This window comes from Bos grunniens, chromosome 20 (genome assembly GCF_055505025.1).
Source record: "Bos grunniens cultivar Pamir isolate PY7600 chromosome 20, Bosgru_T2T1.0, whole genome shotgun sequence".
Lineage (NCBI taxonomy): Eukaryota > Metazoa > Chordata > Mammalia > Artiodactyla > Bovidae > Bos > Bos grunniens.
Genome location: NC_141184.1, coordinates 21,061,057 through 21,084,472, shown reverse-complemented (window position 1 = coordinate 21,084,472; position 23,416 = coordinate 21,061,057). Strand labels below are relative to the sequence as shown.

At 39.0% G+C, this 23,416-nt stretch overlaps 1 protein-coding gene and 1 long non-coding RNA gene across 3 annotated transcripts in view; both read left to right on the top strand.

Annotated features, from left to right (window-relative positions):
• The window catches only part of CDH12 (cadherin 12), a 1,181,755-nt gene that overhangs the window by 407,496 nt on the left and 750,843 nt on the right, over positions 1 to 23,416 (top strand). The window lies entirely within an intron of this gene.
• Positions 22,232 to 23,416, top strand: part of LOC147350153 (uncharacterized) — a 35,511-nt gene continuing 34,326 nt past the window's right edge. Inside the window, exon 1 of the long non-coding RNA XR_015149189.1 lies at positions 22,232 to 22,581. This is a non-coding gene — a long non-coding RNA (uncharacterized LOC147350153). The remainder of the gene's footprint in view (positions 22,582 to 23,416) is intronic.

The following is a 23,416-nucleotide window of genomic DNA, read 5'->3' as shown; positions in this document are numbered from 1 at the left end:
TAGGTCTCGTCGCTGAGTGTGGTAAACTCTTGCATGTGCTTTGATAATAGTGTCACAATGGCTTGATAGAATGAATGTGGGAATAAAAGAAAATGTCAAGTATAGCTCTGCAACTTAATGTAATTTTTTGAGATGAGAAATACAGAAAGAAGAGATGAGGATTTGGGGAAGAAATCAAGGGTAGATTTGGAAATCCTAAGATGTAATTTTTTTTCATACATTAGCTTCTTTATTAGAGTTAAACATTTCTGCATAAATGTCTTGTTTTTCACTTAATTACAATTTTCTTATAATTTAATACTATTATAAATGGAATGACTTTAATGTATTTTCTAAATGGTCATTTTGGAATAATTTCTTTCATTTTTATAGAGAGATCTTATATTCAGCAGCCCTGCCAAATTCTTTTTTTAAAAAAAATTAATATAATTTTAAAAGGTTACTTTCCATTTACAGTTATTACAAAATATTGCCTATGTTCCCCATGTTGTACAAAACATCCTTGAGCTTATCTTATACTCAATAATTTGTACTCAATGTATTGTTCCTCCCCACCCCCCCACCCCCGCCCCACTGGTAACCACTAGTTTGTTCTCTATTGTTGCTATTCACTTGCTAAGTTGTGTTCAACTCTTTTGCAACCCCATGGACTGTAGCCTACCAACTGCTCTGTCCAGGGAATTTCCCAGACAAGAATACTGGAATGGGTTGTTACTTTTTTCTCCAGGGAATTTTCCTGACCCAGGGATCAAACCCACATCTCCTGTATAGCCGGAGTTTGTTCTCTGTAGTAACATGGACATTTTCATAGTAATTCAAATGAACATGTCTAGTGACCAGTTGAATATTCATGTCTAAATTTAGGGAAACTATTCAGGTTATAAACTGAAAAATGAAAATTAAAATAATATATTTGGAGTTAAATCACCTAGAAGGAAACTAGAAACAGGGAAGAGAAAGAGTCTGAAGAGAAAGCCTTGTGGCATTTGAAAATTCAGAATGCGGTAAAAATGGGACTTGACAAATACTCTAACCTTGACCAAACTTTAGTAAGGTCCCTGTCCTTTTTTTGGTTTGTCCACCCTAGACTTAGCAAGAGTCCTGCTAAGTCATTAGTGGGAATACACCCATCCTTGATATCCAATCACTCTTGGTACCTGGTTAAGGTTTTTGTTTGTTTGTTTGTTTTTTGTTTTTAATCATCCCCTCACCTTTTATTTATAAATCCTTGATCTATTAAAACAGTTTTGCAATTATGTCTCTAACCTGGATGTCTTCTTTTAGTAATTTTCTATCCACTGATGTCCTCACTCTGTTCTTTGTCTATAACACCGCAGCTGTCTTTGATGTGTTCAGAGTTTAGTGCTCTCTCCCCTATTGCAATAACTCTCAGTTCCATTCAGTTCAGTCGCTCACTCGTGTCTGACTCTTTGCCACCCCATGAACCTCAGCATACCAGGCCTCCCTGTCCATCACCAACTCCCGAAGTCCACCCAAACCCATGTCCATTGAGTCAGTGATGCCATCCAACCATCTCATCCTCTGTAATCCCCTTCTCCTGCCCTCAGTCTTTCCCAGCATCAGGGTCTTTTCCAATGAGTCAGCTCTTCGCATCAGGTGGCCAAAGTATTGGAGTTTCAGCTTCAACATCAGTCCTTCCAATGAACACCCAGGACTGATCTCCTTTAGGATGGACTGGTTGGAGTCCTTTCAGTCCAAGGGACTCTCAAGAGTCTTCTCCAACACCACAGTTCAAAAATATTTCCATCATTAAAATTAAAAAAAAAATGTCAGTAATTTTTTTCTATAACTGATTCAGCAAGACAATGTAAAAGATTAAAGAATTCATGAAGCTGAAAGAAAAAGAGAGAGTGAGGCTCTGGAGAGTGATGTTCTAGAAACTAAATCAAGAAAGCACTATCAGATAGTAAAGTAATTGCTTTCTGCCCTATGATGCTGTTAGAGGAAGATAATGACCAAGACCTGGGCTTACCAAGTGGCTCGGTGGTAAAGAATCAGCTTGCTAATTCAGGAGACCCCAGAGACACAGGTTCGAGCCTTGGGTCAGGAATATCCACTGGAGGAGGAAATGGCAACTCACTTCAGTGTTCTTGCCTGGAAAATTACAAGAACAAAGGAGCCTGGTGGGTTATAGTCCATGGAGTTGCAAAGAGTTGACATGACTGAGCACACACTCACAATGACCAAGACCTACTGGAATGTGAAGTTATTGGTAACCTTAAATGGAGCCTGACCTGAAGAAATAGGGATAAAATATTGTTTTGAATTTGTTCCAGAGAAAATGAAAGGTGAATTGCAGAAAGAAGGTATAGATTTGTTTTTCTATCAGATCAGATCAGTCGCTCAGTGGTGTCCAGCTCTTTGTGACCCCATGAATCACAGCACGCCAGGCCTCCCTGTCCATCACCAACTCCCGGAGTTCACTCAGACTCACGTCCATCGAGTCAGTGATGCCATTCAGCTATCTCATCCTCTGTCATCCCCTTCTCCTCCTGCCCCCAATCCCTCCCAGCATCAGAGTCTTTTCCAATGAGTCAACTCTTCGCATGAGATGGCCAAAGTACTGGAGTTTCAGCTTTAGCATCATTCCTTCCAAAGAAATCCCAGGCCTGATCTCCTTCAGAATGGACTGGATGGATCTCCTTGCAGTCCAAGGGACTCTCAAGAGTCTTCTCCAACACCACAGTTCAAAAGCATCAATTCTTCGGCGCTTAGCCTTCTTCACAGTCCAACTCGCATATCCATACATGACCACAGGAAAAACCATAGCCTTGACTAGACAAAACTTTGTTGGCAAAGTAATGTCTCTGCTTTTGAATATGCTGTCTAGGTTGGTCATAACTTTCCTTCCAAGGAGCAAAAATTGGAGAGGGTGTAGCCTTGTATATGAAGAGGAATGAATGCGGGATCAAGAAAGTCTTGCTTGTTTTAAGATCTATGGTGTGAGAGAATACTTCTATATCTCTGGCAATGACTCATTGGAAAGGCATAAAATAATGATGACAGAAAAACAGAAGACTGTTGCAAGAGTAGAATGTGTGAGTAGGAGAGAGGTGATAAGACTCCATGCACGAGGGACAGGTTGACACTGTACTTAGAGAAGAGCATGACAATTCTTATGAAAGAGAAAGGCACATGTGTCCATGCAAGCAGACAGTCTCTAGATGCATTACTGGAAGAAACTGCAATATTTCTTAAGAATGCTTCCTATTTTCTAGAAAATAGCAAGGTCATCAGCTGCGAGGAGTACATGAGAATTTTGACAAGTGTAGAAGAGTAGACTTATCCTCTTTGTGAGACAGAGAGGAAAGGGATCAGGGAAATCTACTTGGACTTCAGGTAACACTAATGGACCCCTTCAGGGAGATGCTTGTGAATTTAAAATAAGAGTTACCGTGACCGTGTCTTTTTCTCTAATCAAATTTAGTGTTTTAGAAATAAATGCAGGGGTGTTAGTGGGCTGCCGTCTATGGGGTCACACAAAGTCAGACACGACTGAAGCGACTTAGTAGTAGGAGTAGGAGGAGTAGTAGTAGTAGATAGAACAAGAATTAGGGTTTTGCCAGTTAAGTACAACAGAGTAACAAGGAAGCCAAAGGCTCATAAACACCCTGTACTTAACAGCTTACCTATGGCCATACCTTCATATCTATCGATTAATCTGAGAACCATTATCTATCTTAAAAATGGAGAGAATAACTGTATCAATTTTTCATAAAATGAAAAAAAAATGAAGGGAGGTAAAAGTAGACATTTTAAAGGATCAATGGTAGAAGCACAACCAACTTAAGAAACTGATCGTTTCCTTTAACCTCATAATCTCTTTGTCTTTTAAGCCAATTTTGTAAGATAAAAACTTCATAGTCTAATACCAGATCCTCAAGGTGTTTGCTTATAAACTGAAAATCATTCTGCTCAATACAGCTTGAGATGCACAGGCATACCATGCTAGGCATGGACATCTGTCCGGAAGCAGAAGCCTGTGCTCTCTAGCGCTCGTTAATTATTCATCATGACAAAAGATTTCTGCCAGAAGGCTGCACCTCATCTTTGATCTTTTCACCTCTGCCAGAGTTAACCCAGCACTTTTCATTCTCTTGTCTTAAGGGTTTCTGTTTTCCCTTTCAAAAAAAAGAAACAGACATGCAGACTCACTTTATGTCAAATGAGAAAAGAGAATTGCTGCAGGGCTTTGAGAAATTACTCCAACTCTGAAGTTTTTGGCAGAAACAAATTAGAAATTTCTCCATAAGATGGCACACTGAGGACTGGTGCTTCCTTCCAAGACCGGGTCTGTACACGTTCACCTTGAGGACAAAGTCAGCTTTGTGAGTCTCGTCCCGTGGTTGACAGAAGACAGTTGAGAAAGAAAATGAATGGAGAATGTATACCTATTAATAATTCGGACATTTAAATAGAGGTGGGCAAACCAGAAAATAAATATTTTCCATTGAACCTTTTACAATTTGAAGTGTGTCCCTTCCTCCAATTCCTATGTTGGGATCCTAACACCTCTCTACCACCTCCACCCAGGTATTGATACCAACCAGGGTTCTTGGCCTTCCCCAATTAATAGAAATTGATTAGAGGCCAGACAAGAAAGTCAGCAAGGCTTTACTGGGGCTCCTGCACCAGTTGCAGGAAGGAGAGAAAGCAAGTAACAGTTCCCTGGCTTGCTCCCTGAACAAAGAGACAGGGGTGCTTGGACCTTATGTGGGGTGAAGTTAGGGGTGTTGGGCTTCCCTTGTGGCTTAGCTGGTAAAGAATCCAGCTGCAATGTGGGAGACCTGGGTTCAGTCCTTGGGTTGGGAAGATCTCCTGGAGAAGGGAAAGGCTACCCGCTACAGTATTCTGGCCTAGAGAGTTACTTCCATGGACTGTATAATCCATGGGGTCACAAAGAGTCGGACCCAACTGAGAAACTTTCACTTCACTTCACTTCACTTCACTTCTAGGGGTGTACCAAGGGGTTGGGCTGGAGGGACAACTTAGGTGTTTTCCCCACCCCTCTGGTGGTATTGAGTGCAGGGACATGTGCAGTACCTGTTTTTGCTCTCAACACACAATTTTTGCTCCTGGCTCTTCATAAATGGCATTCGGGGTTATTTTTTGGTATACTTTGATCCAGAGATTTGCTTCAGTTGTGCATTTACACAGTTATTTTTAGCTCCATATAGTTTATATTCGTAGCTCGAGAAGTGATGTGTCCAAGTACAAGCATTGCAGCACGGCAACAGAGTCCTAGGCCCCAAACTTGTCTTATTACCTCACAATGTGACCTTCATTGGAGATTGGGCCTTAGAAGAGATAATCAATTTAAAGATAGGTCGTTGGGATGGGCCCCAACTCAGTATGGCTGGTGTATTACAAGAGGACATTTGACACAGATCAGTTTAGTTCAGCCGCTCAGACGCGTCCGATTCTTTGTGACCCCATGAATCGCAGCACGCCAGGCCTCCCTGTCCATCACCAACTCCCAGAGTTTATCCAAACTCGTGTCCATTGAGTCGGTGATGCCATCCAGCCATCTCATCTTCTGTCGTCCCCTTCTCCTCCTGCCCCCAATCCCTCCCAGCATCAGAGTCTTTTCCAATGAGTCAACTCTTCGCGTGAGGTGGCCAAAGTACTGGAGTTTCAGCTTCAGCATCAGTCCTTCCAATGAACACCCAGGACTGCTCTCCTTTAAGATGGACTGGTTGGATCTCCTTGCAGTCCAAGGGACTCTCAAGAGTCTTCTCCAACATCACAGTTCTAAAGCATCAGTTCTTCGGCGCTCAGCTTTCTTCACAGTCCAGCTCTCACATCCATACATGACCACTGGAAAAACCATAGCCTTGACTAGATGGACCTTTGTTGGCAAAGTAATGTCTCTGTTTTTGAATATGCTCTCTAGGTTGGTCATAACTTTCCTTCCAAGGAGTAACTGTCTTTTAATTTCATGGCTGCAGTCACCATCTGCAGTGATTTTGGAGCCCAGAAAAATAAAGTCTGACACTGTTTCCACTGTTTCCCCATCTATTTCCCATGAAGTGATGGGACCAGATGCCATGATCTTAGTTTTCTGAAATTTGAGCTATAGAGGGATAATTTAAAATGGCTTAGGGTGAAGACAACTGTCTTCATATTGGTTTCAGGCGAGGGGCTGGGGTGGAGAAGGGGATTGGAATAGGACCTTAGTTCCCAGTTCTCACAAGGAACAAACACAGTTGACACCCTGACTTTGGACTTGTAGCCTCCAGAGCTCTGAGACAACAAATATATGTTGTTTAAGCCTCCCCGTTCACAGTACTTTTGTTATGGCAGCCCTAGTTAGCTAACAAAAGAGCCACTTAATTTTCAGTTAGAAAATACTTTATTGCTTTCTGTTTGATTCTGGATGTTAATTTGAGGTGTATAATCACAGGGCAATTCAGAGTAGTGGGTGTACCTAGCTGTTTGATTCTGACAAGTGTTCTAGTCTGGTACCCTCAAAAGATTTTGATTCCTCTTATGTTAGGGCTCAAGAATGAGAACATTAAGAATGCTAGGTAAACTGAAACCTCAGGCAAGTCAGCAAAACTGTAATTTATTAGGAGTTGTATCAGTAATGTAAACAATTATAACATTTTCAGATGTGTGAAAGACAGAAGAAAGTGATATGTTATTTGGGAAAACTTTAATTATTTCCAATATCTTAAACATTGTACATATTTCACTATTTTAAGAGCAACATAAAGGTGTGTGTATCTGTATCTATTTATATGAGATATACTCGTTTATACTGGATATAATTTTATATTAGAAACAAAGTTTTATCATAAATTTTACCTTAAAAAAGAAATAAGTTAAAGAAGTTCAATAAAGTTTATTTAAAGCTATATACATAGTACTAAAGACATACTAGTTACCTTAAAATAGTTGAGAGCTATAGAATACATCTTAATAAAAGTGAAATACATTCTATGTTCAGATATCACTAAATCTAGTTCTGGGAACCTGGCATTTATTTCCCAGCTATTTAAGAGAACCAGACTCTTCTCTCTGGGAAAGTTTGTAGTTACTTGAAAGTAGAATGTCCAATGCCATTCTCCCAAATCATCCCACCCTCTCCCTCTCCTGGCATTGAAACATGTATAATATCATATATGAAATGAGTCGCCAGTCCAGATTTGATGCAGGATACTGGATGCTTGGGGCTGGCACACTGGGACGTCCCAGAGGGATGGTACGGGGAGGGAGGAGGGAGGAGGGTTCAGGATGGGGAACACGTGTATACCTGTGGCGGATTCATGTTGATATATGGCAAAACCAATATAATATTGTACAGTTAAAAAATAAAATAAAATAAAAAATAATTTAAAAAAAGAAAGTAGAATGTCCATTGTTGGGATGTTGAGTCTTAATTCATAGACGAAGCAGAGCCATTTGAACTTGAATTACTGTGAAGACTAAGGCTAAAGTTAGAAAATTCTAGTCTGTATTTTAGAGGCCTAGAACTTCAGGGAAAGGATTGTGATTTTTTCCCCAAAGCACTACAAGTCATTAAAAAAAAATGCAAAATTCCTAAGATTGCTCAAGGGAATAAATCGCTGTAAACCCATTAACAATTTATAAACGTGACCTTTGTTTTCTTTGATACAGTAAATTGCAGAGATAAGAAAACTAGTTACAAATATGAGTTATATTTAGTCATTAAATATTATTCAGATGCTATATTAGATATTATACACGTTTAGACATTATATCCATGGTTTCATTTTATCCAGCCAATATTAATTGAGCAACTACTATGTTCCCAGTGTTCTTAGTGGTGGCAATACAGTATAAAAAGGGAGACCAATTCTCTCCTCTCATTGAGCTCACTTTTCTGGTGCAGGAGAGATAAAATGAATTTCTTAACAAAAAATCAATACAATACAATGCAATTCCACAAAAGAATACAATATCATGCAGGGCTAAATAAAACCAAATATAAAGCAGCAAGGAAGAGGGGATTCTGGCATTTATTAGAAGAAGAATTAGGTCACACAATAGGAAAAATCACTCTTTAAGAAAAGTAGAAATAGAACAAACTTTACTAATGTAAAGGGAGAGGAGTTTAAAGAAAGAAGGATTTTTTCCATAATGATACCTGCTTTATAAGAGGTGAGGAAAGAGCCAATGCAAGGCAAGAAGTCAATGAAAAATACAATAAAATATTTCATAAAGACTTTTTAATTTTAGGACTTAACTGGTGGTCCAGTGATTAAGACTCTGTACTTCCAAAGCAGGGGGTGAGGGTTTGATCCCTGGTTGAGGAGTAAGATCCCACATGCTGCATGATGCAGCCAAAATAAATAAATAAATATATATATATTTAAATTTTAATATAATACAATTTCATTACAGAATCATTTCTATGGACTGAATGCTTGCGTTGTACTAAAATTTCTTTGTGGAGTTCCTAACTACTGATAAAATGATGTTTGGAGGTGGAGCCTGTGGAAGGTCATTAGGTTTAAATTAGAGTATGAAAATGGAGTCCTCTAGATGGGATTAATATCCTTATAAAAAGAAGAGGGCTTCCCAAGTAGCACAAATGATAAAGAACCCACATGTCAATGCAAGAGATATGGTTTCCATCCCTGGTTTGGGAAGATCCTCCAGATAAGGAAATAGCAACCATTCCTGTATTCTTACCTGGAAAATCCCATGGACAGAGGAGCCTGGTGGACTATAGTCCACAGGGTCAGAAACAGTCAGACATGACTGAGAAACTGAGCCCCAAGAAAAAAAGAGATGATAGTTCATTCTCTCCAAAGAAAGGTCACTTGAGGACACAGCAAGAGGGCAGCTGTCATTTTCCAGCCTCCAGAACTATGAGAAATCAGTTTTTGCTATCTAAGCCACCCAGTATCTGGTACTTTGTTTTAACAGCCCAAGCTAAGACAACCATGGGACAAAACTATAGACTATCATGGGAATTTACCATTTAGGAGGAATTTGTGAATGTTGAGTTACACTTTAAAAAATTATCTTTTTATTATTTAGTGTAAAATAATAACTACTTTGATGTTAAACAGTTAGAAAGCAAGTGTACCTGTGTGCTAAGTCACTTCAGTTGTGTCATACTCTTTGAAACTCTATGGACTGTAGCCCACCAGGGTCCTCTGTCCATGGGATCCTCCAGGCAAGAATGCTGAAATGGGTTGCCATTCCCTCTTCCAGAAGATCTTCCCAACCAAGGGGTAGAAACCAGACCTTCTGTGACTCCTGAATTGCAGGTGGATTCTTTACTGCTGAGCCACCTGGATACCATAGAAAGGCTAAATAACATTGAATATATCTAGTAAATTAACTTACTCATGTATTAATAAATCATTTGATTAAATGACTTAAAGTTCAGTGGCTTTACTTTTAGGAACTTTATACAAATATACTCAAAACTTTATAGTTTACATGGGGATGTTTTTAGCTTATCTGTATTTTCAACCTAACATTGTACATATTATGTATTGATTTTTGCTTTCATTTTGATTAATTCAACCGATCTTTCATCTGTTCAGTTCAGTTCAGTGCAGTCGCTCAGTCGTGTCTGACTCCTTGAGACCCCATGAATCGCAGCACACCAGGCCTCCACCTCCATTACCAGCTCCCGGAGTCCACCCAAACCCATGTCCATTGAGTCAGTGATGCCATTCAACCATCTCATCCTCTGTCCACCTGCTTCTGCTCCTACCTTCAATCTTTCCCAGTATCAGGGTTTTTTCCAATGAGTCAGCTCTTTGCATCAGTTGGCCAAAGTATTGGGGTTTCAGCTTCAACATCAGTCCTTCCAATGAAAACCCAGGACTGATTTCCTTTAGGATGGACTGGTTGGATCTCCTTGCAGTCCAAGGGACTCTCAAGAGTCTTCTCCAACACCACAGTTCAAAAGCATTAATTCTTTGCCCTCAGCTTTCTTCACATTCCAACTCTCACATCCATATATGACCACTGGAAAACATAGCCTTGACGAGATGGACATTTGCTGGCAAAGTAATGCCTCTGTTTTTGAATATGCTATCTACATTGGTCATAACTTTCCTTCCAAGGAGTAAGTGTCTTTTAATTTCATGGCTGATCTGCAGTGATTTTGGAGCCCAGAAAAATCAAGTCAGCCACTGTTTCCACTGTTTCCACATCTGTTAGCCATGAAGTGATGGGACCAGATACCATGATCTTCGTTTTCTGAATGTTGAGCTTTAAGCCAAGTTTTTCACTCTCCTCTTTCACTTTCATCAAGAGGCTCTTTAGTTCTTCACTTTTTTCCATAATGGTGGTGTCATTTGCATATCTGAGGTTATTGATATTTCTTGCAGCAATCTTGATTGCAGCTTGTGCTTCATCCAGCCCAGCGTTTCTCATGATGTACTCTGCATATAAGTTAAATAAGCAGGGTGACAATATACAGCCTTGACATACTCCTTTTCCTATTTGGAACCAGTCTGTTGTTCCATGTCCAGTTCTAAATGTTGCTTCCTGACCTGCATACAAGTTTCTCAAGAGGCAGGTCAGGTGGTCTGGTATTCCCATCTCTTTCAGAATTTTCCACAGTTTTTTGTGATCTACACAGTCAAAGGCTTTGGCATAGTCAATAAAGCAGAAGTAGATGATTTTCTGGAACTCTTTTATTTTTTCGATGATGCAGTGGATGTTGGCAATTTGATCTCTGGTTCCTCTGCCTTTTCTACAACCAGCTTGAACATCTGGAAGTTCACAGTTCATGTATTGATGAAACCTGGCTTGGAGAATTTTGAGCGTTACTTTACTAGCATGTGAGATGAGTGCAATTGTGCGGTAGTTTGAGCATTTTTTGGAATTGCCTTTCCTTGGGATTGGAATGAAAACTGACATTTTCTAGTTCTGTGGCCACTGCTGAGTTTTCCAAATTTGCTGGCATATTGAGTGCAGCACTTTCACAGCATCATCTTCCAGGATTTGAAAGAGTTCAACTGGAATTCTATTACCTCCACTAGCTTTGATCGTAGTGATACTTCCTAAGGCCCACATGACTTCAGATTCAAGGATGTCTGGCTCTAGGTGAGCGATCACACCATTGTGATTATCTGGGTCGTGAAGATCTTTTTTGTAAAGTTCTTCTGTATATTCTTGCCACATCTTCTTAATATCTTCTGCTTCTGTTAGTTCCCTACCATTTCTGTCCTTTATTGAGCCCATCTTTGCATGAAATGTTCCCTTGGTTACTCTAATTATCTTGAAGAGATCTCTAGTCTTTCCCCTTCTGTTGTTCTCTGTTTCTTTGCATCGATCACTGAAGAAGGCCTTCTTATCTCTCCTTGTTATTCTTTGGAACTCTGCATTCAAATGGGTATATATTTCCTTTTCTCCTTTGCTTTTCACTTCCCTTCTTTTCACAAATATTTGTAAGGCCTCCTCAGACAGCCATTTTGCTTTTTTGCATTTCTTTTTCTTGGGGATGGTCTTTATTCCTGTCTCCTGTACGATGTCCTGTACCTCCGTCCATAGTTCATCAGGCACTTTGTCTGTCAGATATATTCCCTTAAATCTATTTCTCACTTCCACTGTATAATCATAAGGGATTCGATTTAGGTCATACCTGAATGGCGTAGTGGTTTTCTCAACTTTTTTCCATTTCAGTCTGAATTTGGCAATTAGGTGTCCATGATCTGAGCTACAGTCAGCTCCCAGTCTTGTTTTTGCTGACTGTATAGAACTTCTCTATTTTTGGCTGCAAAGAATATAATCAGTCTGATTTCGGTGTTGACCATCTGGTGATGTCCATGTGTAGAGTCTTCTCTTGTGTTGTTGGAAGTCGGTGTTTTCTATGACCAGTGCATTCTCTTTGCAGAACTCTAGTAGCCTTTGTCCTGCTTCATTCCGTACTCCAAGGCCAAATTTGCCTGTTACTCCAGGTATTTCTTGACTTCCTACTTTTGCATTCCAGTCCCCTATAATGAAAAGGACATTTTTTTTGAGGATTAGTTCTAGAAGGTCTTGTATATGTTCATAGAGCTGTTCAACTTCAGCTTCTTCAGCATTACTGGTCAGGACATAGACTTGGATGACTGTGATATTGAATGGTTTGCCTTGGAAATGCACGGAGATCATTCTGTCATTTTTGAGATTACATCCAAGTACTGCATTTTGGACTCTTTTGTTGACTACGAAGGTTACTTCATTTCTTGTAAGGGATTCCTGCCCACAGTAGTAGTGGGCAGGAATGGTCATCTGAGTTAAATTTACCCATTCCAGTCCATTTTAGTTCGCTGATTCCTAGAATGTCGATGTTCACTCTTGCCATCTCCTGTTTGACCACTTCCAATTTGCCTTGATTCATGGACCTAACATTCCAGCTTCCTATGCAATATTGCTCTTTACAGCATCAGACCTTGCTTCTATCACCAGTCACATCCACAATTGGGTGTTGTTTTTGCTTTGGCTCCATACCTTCATTCTTTCTGGAGTTATTTCTTCACTGATATCCAGTAGCATATTGGGCACCTACTGACCCGGGGAGTTCATCTTTCAGTGTCCTGTCTTTTTGCCCATTCATGCTGTTCATTGGGTTCTCGAGGCAAGAATACTGAAGTGGTTTGCCATTCCCTTCTCCAGTGGGCCACATTCTGTCAGACCTCTCCACTATGACCGGTCTATCATGGGTGGCCCCACACAGCATGGCTTAGTTTCACTGAGTTAGACAAGGCGGTGGTCTATGTGATCAGATTGGCTAGTTGTCTGTGATTGTGGTTTCCGTCTGTCTGCTCTCTGATGCCCTCTCTCAGTGCCTACCATCTTACTTGGGTTTCTCATACCTTGAATGTGAGGTATCTCTTCACCACTGTTCCAGCAAAGCGCAGCCACTGCTCCTTACTTTGGACATGGGGTAGCTCCTCTCAGTCGCCACCCCTTACCTTCGATGTGAGGTTCTCCTCTCAGCCGTCACCCCTTACCTTGGACGTGGGGTATCTCCTCTCAGCTGTCACCCCTGACTGTGGATGTGGGGTAGCTCCTCTCATCTGTTCACTATTCAACAAATACTTTTAACCATTATACACCATGCATTTGGCTAGTACCAGATGTTATTATGCATTTTCTATACACATTCTTTTTTAGATCTAGGCAAAAATATCCTGGGTGTATATGTTGTTGTTGTTCAGTTTTCAGTCATGTCTGACTCTTTGTGACCCCATGGACTACAGCACAACAGGCTTTCTTGTTCTCCCCTATCTCCTGGAGTTTACTCAAACTCATGTGCAGTGAGTCAATGATGCCATCCAACTATTTCATCCTCCGTTACTCTCATCTCCTCCTGTCCTCAGTGTTTCCCAGCATCAGGGTCTTTTCCAATGAGCCGGCTCTTTGCATCAGGTGGCCAGTGTACTGGAACTTCAGCTCAGCATTAGCCCTTCCAATGAATATTCAGGATTCATTTCATTTAGGATTGACTGGCTTGATCCCCTTGCTGTCCAAGGGACTCTCAAGAGTCTTCTCTAGCACCAAAGTTCGAAAGCAACAGTTTTTCAGTACTCAGCCTTCTTTATGGTCCAACTCTCACATCCATACATGACTACTGAGAAAACCATAGCTTTGACTATATGTACCTTTGTCAGCAAAGTGATGTTTCTGCTTTTTAATAAGCTTTCTAGGTTTGTTATATGTTTGCTTCTAAAGAGCAGGTGTCTTTTAATTTCATGACTGAAGTTGCCATCTGCAGTGATTTTGGAGCCCAAGAAAATATACTTCAGTTTAAATTACTTACCCCGATATTGTGAGACTCTTTTGTATTAATATATGGTGTGTTGGGCTTCCTTGGTGGCTCAGATGGTAAAGAATCTGCCTACAATTCAGGAGACCTGAGTTCAGTCCTTGGGTTAGGAAGATCCCCTGGAGAAGGAAATGGCTACCCACTCCAGTATTCTTCCCTGGAGAATTCCATGTACAGAGGAACCATATACTTTGGCTTAAATAACTTAACCTCATATTGTGAGACTTTTGTGGATTAACATAGTACCATTACATATTTGCACTAACAGAATATTATACATTTGATATAATTTTCATTGAGTAAGATCTTAAAAAAGAATTAAGAAATCAGTCATTGACTATTTAGGGCTCTGTATGCGTACTGCCAATATCCTATTGAAAAGCACTGTGTTATTTACACAACCCACCCCCCCACACACACACACACAGATGTAATTATAAGAGTGATCCCTTACAGCTCATTGCTGCCAGCATTGGTTAACATATTTTGTTAGTTAGATTTGTGGAAGAGATATTATTCATATTTTGACTCTTATGTTCTTTACTTGTGTCTTGTTTGACCATTTTTCTTGATTTATTCCTAATTGTATGTTTGTAAATTATATGTTTGTGGTCTGCCTGTTCATTTACTAGAATCACAGCTATTTTCCTCTTATATTGTTTCTTCACTTAGTGATAAGTTTTTCTCTTGGCATCTTTAGTGAAGCAAATTTTCCATAATAGATTTTGGTCGTGCTTTTAAACCTCCTGACAAAGAACCCAGTTAATGAAACTAACTATTTATATGGACTCAGTTGGGCTCTTTTCTGCTTTGCTGAATAGTCCTGGTGGTTTTCCATGTGTTTCCTTATATGTTGTGAGTAAACCTCCAGGGTGCGTTTTCTTCTCTGGGGATTTTGCAGGTGTCCTATGTTTATAAATATTCCTATGGGCAGATTTTGTTTTTAATTCTACCATGATTCAACAGATTATGTTTCTTCTAGTTCAATTTTCATGTTAATGTTTCCTAGGACTCTAGTTATCACCAAGGTGGGTAGTATATGAGTTTTCTTTCAATGGCCACTGCCACACCTACAGCTGGTGTAGGCTGTCTGCCACCATACCATGTTCTAGAGTCAGGAGTATTTTTCTAGTTCCAGCTGGAGAGGCTGAAAGTCCCATCTCAATTCAAATGTGTACAAGAAGCACACTTCCAATCATGTTCCAAATGTTGGGTCCAGCCTTATGTCCCAGTGTTACACTGATATTCAATACCAGCTCCTATGGGGTGTATCAGTTCCTGGTTTTAACTTCCCACCTTCCTCCTCTTATGTTTCTGGCCTTGACTTCCTCTTTGTTTTCTTATCTTTGGTTTTCACTCAACTATAGATTTTTAATATTTTGATATATTACCTGACTTATATATTAGGGATTTTCTTGTAATAGGACTTCCTTGGTGGCTCAGATGGTAAAGAATCTGCCTGCAATTCAGGAGACAGATTCGATTCCTGAGTTAAGATTTCCTAGAGAAGGGAACGGCTACTCCAGTGTTCTTGTCTGGAGAATTCCGTAGACAGAGGAGCCTGGCAAACTACCATCCCTGGGTTGGCAAAGAGTCAAATACAACTCAGTGACTAACACAACTACTTCTTGGAATATCCTCAACAAATTCTTTATTTCCATCTTGCGTAGTAGCTCAGACGGTGAAGCATCTGCCTGCAATACAGGAGACTTGGGTTTGATCCCTGAGTCAGGAAGATCCCTTAGAGAAGGAAATGGCAACTCACTCCAGTATTCTTGCCTGGAGAATCCCATGGACAGAGGAGCCTGGAAGGCTGCAATCCATGGGGTTACAAAGAGTCAGACACAACTGAGTAACTCACATGCACACACATAGTTTTTGAGGGTTACTATTGTCATTTCTGTTAGACCTCTAAGATTCAAAAGCTATTGTTCTTTCAGTTTTTGATAGATAAATCTTGTGTTTCAGGTTTTTTTCAGTGACACGTTGGTTCATCTGAAATGAATGACTATATATAGTGTGAGGTAATTTGTACAATGTGGTAAGGGTTTGAATTGATTCATTTCTGATTGTTAAGAAATTTCAGCAGAATTTATCAAATGCCCTTCCTTCACTTTTTCCTGTACTCTTCATATGTTTATGTAATGCTTAATACATTTCTACAAAAATTGAGAAGTATAGTGATAAAACTGTAGAGACAGCAAAGACTATCTCCCAGTTAACCGTGATTGAAATAAGTAAGTGAATAAATCATGTTGCAAATAGAGGTACAATAACGAAGTGAAATATGAAATCTGCAATTACCCTCTACTCAGTGCCTTTCCAAAGGTTTGTATTTGTTATTTGTAGTGAATTAAAACTATTTTCATGAAGGTAATCACCCATAGTACACACACTGTTCTGTAGCTTACTGTGCTTGCTAATAATCTTAGAATACATTTTGGCTCTTGGAGATTTACCTTTCACTTTCATGAAAGCACAGGGCTTTGTGCCTGTTTGTTTATTTTAACCTGTGAATGACCCGTAGGCTGTTTAACTGATTGGCCTCACTTGAATACATTTCTGCTTCTCCTAATAACAAGCAACTGATTATCCTGTACTCACTTCTCTTTATCACTGGATCAAAATAAAGCATATTTAAGTGCCAGTTGCTCTCTCAAAAAGTTGAATCTATCCATTTAAATTATCACCAAAAGATTATGAACATTTTCTTTTCTCATGTCTTTGAAATTACTGGATATTATAAAACTTCTTAACTCTTTTGTAAGTTAAAAGTTAAAGCTCTATCTTTGTTTTGGTTTGCAGTATCACATTATGAGTAATTTTTGAGCTGTTCTTTAAAAATTTGAATTAGTGAGACTTAAAATTAAGCTAAATAACATTGTACCACATTTTTTTTTGTTTGTTTTTGTTCATATTTGGCTTTTCAAAAGAAACAGAAAAAAATTTCTTGGTTTCCCGGTGCCTTTCCAAGAAGTTTTATATTTTAAACTCGATATTCACAATTCCCTTTAGTTACTACTTTTGCTTATTTCCTGCACTTGCTTTATCTAATTTTCCATGTATTTATTTGAGAATTAATCCATTTATTAATTCACAATTATTTATTTGCCTCACTTTACATAGCAATTATTTTATTCTTTGAAAGTCATTGTTTTACATTATTTTACTGATTTTCTAATGGGCACCCCAGGAATATGTTTTTCTCTTTTATGTGCTATAATTTTACAGCAAAATAATTTCCTCTGTTTCTATTATTATCATAGTCACATACATCTTGTTTACTCATTCAAAACACATGAACCAACTCAATTAACAGAGAGCCCTAGTCTTCATGCTTCTTGGCTCACAAAATAATTGAGTAATTTGAATGCTATATTATTGAGCTTTTAATTTATCTGATTAAATATTAATTTCAAATTTTTCATTAATTGTATAAGATTATGTAAAGTACATAATAGCTGGAATTAAATTTTCATATTAAGCTAAGAATAATAATTATAATCATTTAAAACTATTATATAAACTTTATTTCATGCATCAAACAAACCAAACACAAGATGTGTAAATAAGAAAATCTGCTTCATGAACTCATCTGATGAAGTGTTCTTTTAAAATGAAAAACTAAAAGATGAAAAGTAGTTAATTTTAGTAACAAAGGATTGTATATTGTACTGTGAAAATTCTTAGACACCTGAAACAGTTGGATACTACTTCTGTTGTTAGGGTATATTTTATCCTAATACCATGATTGTAGCAATAAAGTTAATGATCTCATTACAGTCCCATCAACTTTTTTATGGTGCTACTAGATGTATATACTTATTCAAGGTGCATGGAAGGAAACAGGCTTTAACAGATTTCTTTTAAAGGATGTTTTCTGTCATTAGGGGTTTTTAAAGTTGAGATGAACAGGAAACATGATTAACTATTACTGAAATAAATTAAAATGAGTAACAGAATGGAAACTGTTTTGCTCCTCACATTAAATACAATTTTTTTGTGTATAAAGTGAGTGTCATAGAAATATAACTATAAACTAAAATGCATCACTAAAATATCTAAAAGGATGCATTATTTATTATATATGAAATGGATAATATCAATTTGGGGATGGTACATTTTTCAAAATTCATAACTATTAATTATGTAACCATAATTGTATAATTGGGACTTCCTAGATAGCTCAGGGGGAAACAATCTGCCTGCCCATGTAGGAGATACAAGAGACCCAGATTCAATCACAAGGTTGAGATCACCTGGAGAAGGAAATGGCAATCTGCCCCAGTTTCTTGCCTGGAGAATTCCATGTACAGAAGAATCTGGTGGGCTACAGTCCACAGCATAACAGAGTGTTGGACATGACTGAGTACACACACACAGACACAACCGTATAATTAAATCTGAAATAGTTAGACTGTCAGCTAAAATCTATGGTACATCCAAGGGTATTTATTCCTCTTTTAAAGACAGAATGAGATATACTTAGTAAGATGTCTTTATAAGGTGAATTGTGTCTGAAAAAAGGTTACATTGAAGTCCTAATACAGAGTACTTATGAATGTGGCTTTATTGGAAGTAGAGCTTTTTGCACATATAATTAATTAAACATGAGGTCATTATAGTGTCTTTATAAGAGAAGATAGAAACACACAGGGAAAAGACAGCCATATGACAATAAAGGCAGAAATTGGAGTGATGCATTTGTAAGCCAAGTAATTCCAAGATCTGCTAGAAAACCACCTGAAGCTAATAAGAGGCAGGGAAGGATTCTCCCTTAAAGATATCAAAGAGAGCATGGCCCTGCTGACACCTTCATTTCAGAACTAAGAGACCATAAGTTTGTTGTTGTCAGGCACCCAGATTGTGGCATTCTGTCACGGCATCCTCAGGAAACTAGTACAAGCAAGGGGCATTTGAATATATCCCCTGGAAATTACAAAGGGCACTTTTTTGGCAAAGAAAAATAACTTGGTTTTGGATGAATTCCATTCATGCTCAAAGTTTCAGAACAATATCCAAGGTCTCTGATAGTTTTCATGTCATGGAAAGGACTCAGAAATTTTAGAAGATAAGTTTACCTTGGTTTGCTTTTACTTTAGAAAAAAATCACTTCCATGGTTCTTAAAAAAAATGATGCTGGGAAATACTGATGGCAAAAGGAGAAGGGGCTTTCAGAGGATGAAATACTTAGATAGCATCACCTACTCAATAGACAAGAGTTTGAACAAACTCTGGAAAATAGTGAAGGACAGGGGAGTCTGGCATGCTTCAGTACATAGGGTCACAAAGAGTCAGACACTTAGAGACTGAACACCAATAACAACAACAAAAAATCCATTAATAATTCAGTTCAATTAATCAGGTTGAGCTCCCAAACATACTCAAAACTGTCATACACCCTCTTGATCTCTTTTGCTATGATTATCATGTTTGTCTTTTTATTTTGAAGCTCTAGCAAAAATCAATCATGCAGAGACTGTATTTCTAGGTGACATGCATCTTAAATTGGACGCAATATGTCAGGATTTTACATAAATTATGTCACAATTGAAACCGGTATGAGCTAATTCATTTATATCATGAATATAACTCAAATGAGATTTAACCTTCATAGATTTCAACGTCTTCTACAGAAATACTCCATTGAAAAGTCTTTCCATTGAAAGACTTTTAGATGTTAAAGAAGCAGGGCATAGTTTTATCAACAAATCAATAATTTTATTGGGTAACTGTTACATGTCAAGCTCTGTGCTATTTAATTTATGAACACATATTATATAGTACCCCTGGAAAAGGAAATAGCAACCCATTCCAGGATTCTTGCCTGGACAATTCCATGGACAGAAGACCCTGGTGGGCTACAGTCCCTGGGGTCACAAAGAGTCAGACATGACTGAGTGACTGAACTGAACTGAACTGAACTGAACACATACCTTCACATTATCTTATCAGTGTGCTACTATTTTTTTTTAACTTTTCCTTCTTTATTTTTTGGTTTCTTAACTTTCTTTGGAGATTTTTGATATGTTGATGGCACTATTTTGGAAAAAATAATGCCAACTGAATTGAAGTTTTCTGGATTTATAGCAAATGGAATATTTTCTGTCTCTTTACATCAGTTCAGTTCAGTTGCTCAGTCATGTCCAATTCTTTGCAACCCGGTGGATTGCAGCACACCAGGCCTCCCTGTCCATCACCAACTCCTGGAGTTTACCGAAAATCATGTCCATTGAGTTGGTGATACCATCCAACCATCTCAACCTTCATCGTCCCCTTCTCCTCCTGCCTTAAATCTTTCCCAGCATCAGGGTCTTTTCAAATGAGTCAGTACTTCACATCAGATGGCCAAAATATTGGAGTTTCAGCTTCAACATCAGTCCTCCAACTGAACACCCAGGACTGATCTCCTTTAGGATAGACTGGTTGGATCTCCTGGCAGTCCAAGGGACTCTCAAGAGTCTTCTCCAACACCACAGTTCAAAAGCATCAATTCTTCAGCAGTCAGCTTTCTTTATAGTCCAACTCTCACATCCATACATGACCACTGGAAAAACCATAGCCTTGACTAGATGGACCTTTGTTGGCAAAGTAATATCTCTGCTTTTGAATATACTATCTAAGTTGGTTATAACTTTTCTCCCAAGGAGTAAGCGTCTTTTAATTTCATGGCTGCAATCACCATCTGCAGTGATTTTGGAGCCCCCCAAATAGAGTCTGACACTGTTTCCATTGTACTAATTATATGAAGCTAGTAATAAAAACTCATTTGTTTCTAATATTTTACTACATTTAACAATATATTCTCTGTGTTTGATGTTGTTTTATATCTATTACTTTTTTGGCAGAAATACTATATAATAGAATGCAATTATATGTTTCTAACCAACTCTGATGAAACCTGCTGAAAGTTACAGAACAGAAATTGGCATATATTCCTCATCTTTTTTTTTTTTCTTTTCCTGGAGAGCCAGTTATTAGACATAAACCAGCACTTTTTAAAGTGTGCTGAACTTAGCTTCTGTGGACATTGTTTATTACTTCCTCTTTTTTTCACTTAGTTTTCCCCCCTAATTAATTATACTCTTATCACAGATCTTTATTAAAGAATACATATTCTCATGACTCAAAAACAAATATTTCAAAAGAATGATAAAGCTAATAAATTGGAGTGAATTTTTTTATTTAAAATTGCAACAGAGAGTGTTTTGCCTATGTTCTCCTCTAGGAGTTTTATAGTTTCTGGTCTTACGTTTAGATCTTTAATCCATTTTGAGTTTATTTTTGTGTATGGTGGTAGAAAGTGTTCTAGTTTCATTCTTTTACAAGTGGTTGACCAGATTTCCCAGCACCATTTGTTAAAGAGATTTTCTTTAATCCATTGTATATTCTTGCCTCCTTTGTCAAAGATAAGGTGTCCATATGTGCATGGATTTATCTGGAATTTAGAAAGATGCTAACAATAACCCTGTGTACGAGACAGCAAAAGAGACACTGATGTATAGAACAGTCTTATGGACTCTGTTGCAGAGGGAGAGGGTGGGAAGATTTGGGAGAATGGCATTGAAACATGTATAATATCATGTATGAGTTGCCAGTCCAGGTTCGATGCACAATACCGGATGCTTAGGGCTAGTGCACTGGTGCCGGGAGCCTGCATATTGAGTGCATATTGCATATTGAGTGCAGCACTTTCCACAGCATCATTTTCCAGGATCTGGAATAGCTCAACTGGAATTCTATCACTGCCGGGAGCCAGCGTGAGGAACTCCGCCCATGACAAAGGTCATGAGGAAGGAGGCTCGGCATAGGCAAAGGCAGGATCAAGCCTCAGGAGTCCCCCTGGAAATTCTCGAGCATCTACCCCCCAAAACCAGAGTCTGCCTACTTTCTGCTTTGTGCTCTCACCTACACCTCTGACTTTACAGGGGGCTGTCCCCCACTACCTCTCTCTGAAAAAAGAGTTAGCTTACAGCTCCAGTTAATAATTCCTGGGTGTAACAGTGTTTCAACCTACAAACTCCTTTGGAAATCCTCTAGCCTGCCTGAATAGGTTTTTCTGGCCACATGTGATTGTTCAGAGCCTCCCAACTGTGAGAGGCAGGAGATGTTCTAAACTGTCTAAACACAGATTCCTTTGAGTAGTTAAAAGATTGATTAGAAATTGTATTGGTGAAAGGTTTTTTCACTTATTGGGCCAATGTTTGCTGCTAAGTCTCCATACTCCTTACCTACTCTGTCCTTGGCAGTGTATTGATTGATATAATGGGTGTATAGAAATGTAAGTAGTAGCCTCAATGTTTGTAACCTTGGACCCTTGAGTTAATTCTTTTCTTGATTGAGCCCACCTCACCTTTGCACTATAGGAATGCAGCTTTGTCCAGTGCTTTTTTGGAGGCTGGTGCCTGACTTTGAAATAATCACCTTTAGAGAAAGTTAAGTTTCTTAAAATGTTAACAGGCCTCCTGGCCAGAAGATAATGTAATTCACCTGAACTTTTGCATATGATAAGTTTGAAAGCCTGGCTTCGATTAGGACCAGGAACTGCTGTCCTTGCATGACTCCACCCCTTCCCCCATTATCCTCTATACACAACTTAAGGTATAAAAACTACTTTGGAAAATAAAGTGCGGGTCTTGTTCACCGAAACTTGGTCTCCCCATGTCGCTCTCTCTCTCAAATTCTGGCTGAGTCTCCATCTGGAGCGCGGAACCCACCATGCTTGCTAATCATGCCTGGGCTTCTAAGATCCGACCAGGGAGGCCTCGGTGTCTCCTCTCCTTCGGGAGAACGGAAGGACGCCTGCGGCCTACGTAAGTGGTTCAAACTTCTTGTCTTGAAGTTTTATTGGTCTCCCGCGTAAACCAAGCTACTCAGCCTCTTTTCTCCACTGAATTTTCCTACTGAGCTATCCTCATCCTATTACTCTTTATATCTTTGATAAAATATTTAAATAAATAGGTCACTGACGCCGTCCCCGCTTTGAATACCCTGGATCACCCGGGGCTGGTCCCCAGCACACTGGGATGACCCAGAGGGATGGTATAGGGAGGGAGGAAGGAGGAGGGTTCAGGATGGGGAACACATGTATACCTGTGGCAGATTCATTTCGATATTTGGCAAAACTAATACAATTTGTAAAGTTTAAAAATAAAATAAAATTTTTAAAAATTGCAACAAAAATAAAATAGGTGTTTTGAAGAGATTTGCCTCATTTCACAAAGTAAAGTTTTAAGGATTTAAAAGTAACTTTCCAAACTCATTGTGTGTGTGCTAAGTCGTTTCAGTCATGTCCGACTCTGTGAGAACCTATAGACGGTAGCCTGCCAGGCTTCTCTGTCCATGAGATTCTCCAGGCAAGAATACTGGAGTGGGTTGCCATTCCCCCAGGGACAGAACCTGCTACTCTTTCATCTCCTGCATTGGCAGGCTGGTTCTTTACCACTAGCACCACCTGGGAAACTAAACTCATTGCCAGAATTAAAACTACATCACATTCCCAGTGTCCCTGTCTTTCTAGGGGCTCCTAGAAGCCAACTGGAAATACTGGCCTCAGTTCTGGCACTGCTGTTTCATCCCATGCAATATAGGTAATTTCAACTATCCCCATGGTTTTAAATGTTATTTATGTGCTGATCATTTCCAAAT